Source organism: Gavialis gangeticus, unplaced genomic scaffold (assembly GCF_001723915.1).
Source record: "Gavialis gangeticus isolate Ggan-Ray unplaced genomic scaffold, GavGan_comp1, whole genome shotgun sequence".
Classification (NCBI taxonomy): domain Eukaryota; kingdom Metazoa; phylum Chordata; order Crocodylia; family Gavialidae; genus Gavialis; species Gavialis gangeticus.
Genome location: NW_017729032.1, coordinates 195,277,466 through 195,283,901, shown reverse-complemented (window position 1 = coordinate 195,283,901; position 6,436 = coordinate 195,277,466). Strand labels below are relative to the sequence as shown.

The 6,436-nt window shown below is 36.4% G+C and overlaps 1 protein-coding gene across 1 annotated transcript in view; it reads left to right on the top strand.

Moving 5' to 3' along the window:
* Positions 1-6,436, top strand: part of DMD (dystrophin) — a 2,221,918-nt gene that overhangs the window by 476,034 nt on the left and 1,739,448 nt on the right. The window lies entirely within an intron of this gene.

Sequence of the window (6,436 nt, the reverse complement as noted above, 5' to 3'; positions counted from 1 at the left end):
CTACATGCAGTAAAGACGTAAACCCTGAATTCAAACTGAAGAGAATGTTAATTTTCTTAAAAGCAGAAAAAAAATGGACCATTTCACCACCCACAAGAAAATTGAGAGGTTGGAGAAGTAAGTTGAAAAGAAGATGACAGGTTAGAGGTAGAAGCCTGAATATTTTTTGAGAAGAAGCAATGGGTAAAAGTAAAAAAAAAAAAAAAAAAAGGATAAACTATGAGTTACTTGCAGGAATCTACAGTATTTCTCTAGTTCTTGTTATTTTACTTTTAGGATCTGATCTATATATCACAACCCAGTATAAAAACCTTCACTAAAGGTATAGTATTAGTATAATATCAATTACTACAAAGTAAAGCTACTCACATCAGTAAAATCAGTAGGATGCAAGTTTATAAAACCTGGGAACTGAAGTCCAAATTGCCTTAGTGTTTTCAAGGTGCTGGCAATTATGTTAAAGATCTGTGAAGGTCTGCATTTCAATCTCTAAGACAGCTGTGATGTAAGCTACTTCTGCCTGTCAGGAGTACAGCTGGATAGAAACTATTGTTCCAATGAAATGACAAATGACTAAATACTGAAGCTATCTTGTAACTAAAAATTAAACTGCAGTTGTGGGCAGCATGGTATTATTGACTGATGACTCATTTCTGTTACTCATGGCAGTTCATACTCCACCAAAATTTAAGTGAACTGACATTCAAGATGAAATGCACCATATTGTCATTTATTCAGAATTTTTATTTCAGCAAGATTTAATGATAAGATGAAGAATTTACCTAGTCAGTTACTAGTGTTAAAACAAAAAGCATTAGGCTATCCTGAAGTGCTTTTATTTAACTATTACATTAATGTGGAGATGAAAATACATTCTTATTCAGAGAGTTTTCATGTGTTTCTCTAGATCATTTCTTCTTGTAGCTTCACTTTCTCAGAAAGAAAAGCAACAAGATGAGTCTGCAATATGGCATTGTGCCACAGGCAATATTAATTTTCCATTCTATTATTTTATTTTACTTGTATAGAAATAAATGCACACAAAGACCCCCAGAAATGTCTGTATGTGCCTTTGCAATATTTAAGATAAATTGCAAAAATAATAATAAAAAATCTTAGATCAGCATATACATTTATCCATCAGAAAAATATAACCTATTAAATTAAAACGTCTCCTTATACACTTAACCTCTCCAAAACACACTTCTTGCTGACAAGCTCTACCATGTAATTGCTCAAACAGGCATTCATTTATGGAACATATCTTGCCTGCATCAGACTAGTAAAACAGCACCATGATATCATACCTGCTCACTCGTTCATGTACCAAACATACTGAATGATAACAAAAAATATCTAGGAACTGCTTTATGGCATGCGTCAAATGCTGCTTTCAGGCATGCTTATGAAAGCATGTTCCCAGCATGGCCCTGATGGCTGCAGGATGGTTTTTTTAGCATGAAGTGCAGGAGTGAGTGGGAGGTAGGATGTTTCCCCTAGCACTGTTTAACATGTCAGAGATGTGTCCATGTGGGCTATTTTGGATCAGTGGATGTGTGAAATAAGTGAGAGGACCTTTGCTGAAATGCAGCGATACCACATCCCACAGGGGGTGCCAGTATGAATGATTCTGGAGATTTCTCAGGAGGAATCAGTTCAGGGAATTCTCTGTTTTTTAGGTCAAAATCAACACTTTATCTGGGAAATGCCATGGACAGTCTAGATCCCATAACACCAGTGCCTCACATTCACACTAGCATACCCAGCTTAAAAATCTAGACAATTATCATTGCTATTTTTCTGAACTTCAGTTTTCACATGGTTTTAAAGTTCATTTCTCTGTAGAGCACGTTGTTGTAATCCAGTCTCAAGGTAACAAGAGGCGTAAATCAGAATATGGACATCTATATTGAACGGTCAAATACAGGTACAATTCATAAAAAGGTGCACATTAAAGCTGCCCCTCCACTGAGGTAGCAGCAGTAGAAATTGTAAGGAAAAGTAGTACAAAAAACAAGAATTCTTGGTTCCAAAATGATACCTTTGATTAGATCAACTGGAAAATAGCAGAAAAGCACACCTTTCTTGCCATTTTTCAGCTGGTGTAATAAAAGGTATCATTTTGGAACCAAAAGTTTTAGTTTTTTGTATGTCTTTCTGTCTCAGACAAACACGGCTACCAAGTACACCCCTTAAACTAAGGAAAAGTAGCACATTCTTCAACATAGGGGGAAACAAAAGCAAGCAATAAGGAAAGAGGAGACAGAGCTTTTTTTCTGATGTGACATCAGAAAAATGGAAGGAACTCAGTAGTTTAAAAATGGGTTAGCTGGTCAAAGTAGCAGAGAAGACTTGTCTGAAGTAGTGCAATGCTGCTATTGCTACGGTAAGTAAAGGGGAGCACAAAGGCATTTTGGCATATATTCACTTAATATATTGAAAATATACTATTGTAGCACTGCACTAACATACCAAAGGAAAAAAGGCAGGCCTCTTTTTTAAATAGTATTCTCTATAGTGAAACATCTCAGTATGATAAGAACAACGAGAGAGGAAAACGTAATGCAATTTACCACTTTATGCAGGATTCCTCAACTAATAAGAAATATTCAGTTGAATATAAAAATATTTTTCATTAAAAGCTCATGAAAGCCATGTCATAAATAAGGTTTATAGTAATCTCCTGAGATATATAAATGAGCATTAAAACTTCTATCATATGTTTATAGCAAGTAATCCAAAAGCTAGAAAATACCTGGAGAAGGGGGAAATAAACACGTCAGATAAAATGATAGCTGTGGTAAACCTATTTTCAAATATGATTTCATTTTCCAATGTAATGTTCATTTTTGCAGAATAATACACACTGGCTGCATCTATGCATGATACTGTATCGCTGTAGTGGCTTTGTACACATGACCAGCAGCTACTTTGTCATAGATCCCCTGATATAGCGCACATGTTCCCCGATATAGCGCGCCACTATGGTGAAGTAGCTGCTAAAAATAATCATGCACCATGCATAGGGCACAGTATGGGTTGTTACTGCACCATGGTTTAGTACTTATGAAAGGAAGTACTAAATCATGGTACAATAACAATGTTGCCATGGCAGCACGTGTAGACGCGTCCACTGAGTTGCTGTATTTTAGTTTCTGTAGCAAATTTATGCCCATTTTATATTCAGCATATAGAAAGTATATTAACTCAAAAAGTATTCATCCCTTGGATGAAACATGATAGTTGTACATAGCATCACTTCACAAATGTTTAGGGTGGGAAGTGAAAGAGATTTGCGCATTCCATGTGATAGAGACACATGTTCTAATTAGGGGAAAAGCACTTTAAATAAATATCCTATCATGGTGCTTGAGAGTATTGTACTGTCAGAACTGTCTTCTTTCACAGGAGTTGCAAATCATGATTTTGCTCTAAGAGCAATAAAATCTCTTAAGATTTTGTAAGAAAAAAATGTTATTCTTGGGGACTGAGGCAGGGTCTATGTCCAATAATTGTATTCTTACCTCCCTAAATTTTCCTTAGAAGCTTTGATGATAGTGTGATAAGTGGGGTTTCAATACATAACTAAACAGAATCAAGAATATCGTTGTGATACCAGATTCTTTTTTCCTGTTTAGATTAATTTCTGATATTCCTGGGCACTGTTTTAAACTATAGAATTCATTAAATCTCCATTTACAAAATGTCACTTTAATGGCATAGTTTGGCCAATTTAAGATAGGTTGTTGGAAACTCATTCTTTATCAATGGGAACAGCAGCTGAAATTAATGTGCAATACGCTGCCAACACGTGCAATTACCAGTGCCATTAAAGAGGTGCAAAAGCATTTAACCCACTTTAAAGTCTTGTACACACATGCCCCTTGTTTCGTCTACACATGCCCATGGTTCATGCCCAGTGATGTTACATTGGTGGTGCAATGAGCTATGGTGCAGTAGCTCATTGCTAATGTGACATAGCATCTCGTTTAGATGTGCCTTGTGTGTATTTTGTATCCAGGTACTCCTCTGTGTCCTATTGCCCACTTTGTTCCAAGCCATTTCTTTTTCCAAACTGCCTACTGCATTTTCTCTTGCATGCCTTTTCTTCTAAAAGAAGCTCTGTTTTGGCTCATCCTCTTGAAGTTGTCACTCAGCCCTCTTTCTAAGCCTCCTTCTACCACCACCACTGTAGTTTCTTTTTTTTTCTATTCTATCTATCCTTGAATAAGAAAGAGAATAGAATTTATTACTATCCATGTCCAACACCTTGTCCAGCAGCTCTCCCACCTATATGATGGTCTAGTAAAACATATCACAAAAAACCTTGTATCTCATACTCTTAACTGCTTTAAAAAAGCAGCAATAACAATTAGTTCCATAGCTGAAGTCTGAAGATATTAATATAGCCATACCTTTGGGAATCCAGAATGGTTCTTTTTGGATGCCTATTTGGCACTAAATTCCTGCTTAAATTCTTTTTCCCTTAAGCAGGACAGGTTTGGATCCTTAATAGCTTTAGATAATGCCTTAACAAATATTTGCTAATACTTGAAAAAAAACCCACAGAAACAAACAACGAACATCTGGAATGTGGATAAAAACAGATCTCTTCAGCCCAGAATGAAAGCCCATTCCTTTGCTTCTGAAATCACAGGTATGACAGGCACAAAGAGAAAATACCAGAAGGATGAGGTTGCCTGGATTAAATTCAAGAACATGAAGGACATCATATAGGATAATTAATCTCTCATTTAGTGTGTACAGATAGTCCTACACCCTGAGGTACAATAGATCATAAGCCTGAAAGTGATCCAAATAATAAGTAAGACTAAAGAACACTATGCAAGAAAATGGAATACACATTTACCTTATGCCTAGGGGTGTATGAAGAAAACAACATTTTTAATAAGTAGCAGAAAACATCATTCTATTGTAATATTAAAAATGCATGCACAAAACATAATTTTCTTTGAAGAATAATACAAACCAACAAACCTGGAAAAAATTACCAACTGTAAAAGACTTGGGTTTGTATTAAAATGGAGATACAGAGAAACAAAACAATAAAAAACCAGAATGAAAAAGGTGACTATTTTATGCTAACATTATTTTAGTAGCATTATACAGAGAGTGCTGTCCTAGTAGAAACATTGGAGTTCAGATACTTTATTCACCAGTCCTGTAACTTGCCAAATCCTGGAACTTCAGAGAAATGCAAAAGACTCCAACATACCTATCTACCTGGATAGTGTATTCGCCCTCTAGAGAACATTTCCTTCTTGATGCCAGGAAGCATGATCATTTAAATTTAACAAAGCATTTCTGTTATGGTTACAAAACAAATATAAATAACAATGGACAAGAATTTTTGTGGGTGATATCTTTTATTGAATGAACTGCAGTGTTAAGATAGACTTAGACAAGTTTTTGGGTATCACAAACACAAAGGAAGTTAAATCAATTCAGAGGAATATCTGCATGTTGAAAGAATGTTTCCCAACTCTAATTGTATGAGTAATCATGGCATTTTAATATAAAATGTTAATAGTTAATATTACAATGGCAATTGGTTTATGTATTACTATATTTGTGTATAAAATTGTATGTCTAGTACTTCGGTAGAATTGTATTAAATCTCAGTCTTTGGCTATTTGCTTCTTAATAGCACAAATTATTTAAGTTCTGGATAGTCAGGTGTCTTCCTTTTACTCCCTGACAAGCATGCCTAAATCTTTAATTACTCTTTTAGCAACAGTGGATTTAAAATAGACTCTTGCATTCAACTTTAAATCTAAGAGAAGACTGGAAAAATGATGTTTGTGTTTTATTAATGGGTATAACATGGAGAGCTGGTGAGAAAAATCACATATAATGCATTCAGACTCTGCTGACAGAATTTGAAATGACTTCTTTCCTTTTACTCAGAAGGTACTTTCAAACTGAAATATACTTGATGAAAGGGAACATTAGTGCAAAAACAGGGTGCTGCTTTAGCCAATTTCTATATTACTTATGCTATTGTTTTTGATGCTTGTACTTTATAGTTTCATAGTTTCTAGGGTCAGAAGGGACCTGAGCAGATCATCTAGTACGACCCCCTGCCATGGCAGGAAGAGCACTGGGGTCAAACAACTCCAGTAAGGTGGTCATCCAACCTCCTCTTAAAAACCCCCAGGGTGGGAGCCTGCACCACCTCACTTGGAAGCTGGTTCCAGACCCTAGCCGCCCTGACTGTGAAGTAGCGCCTCCTGATGTCCAACTTAAACCTTCCCTCTGCCAGCTTGTGACCATTGTTCCTGGTCACTCCTTGCGGCGCTCGGGGGAACAGGGACTCCCCCAGCGCCTGCTGATCCCCCCTAACCAGTTTATAACAGGCCACAAGATCCCCCCTCAGCCTTCTCTTTTGAAGGCTGAACAGGTTCAGGTCCCGCAA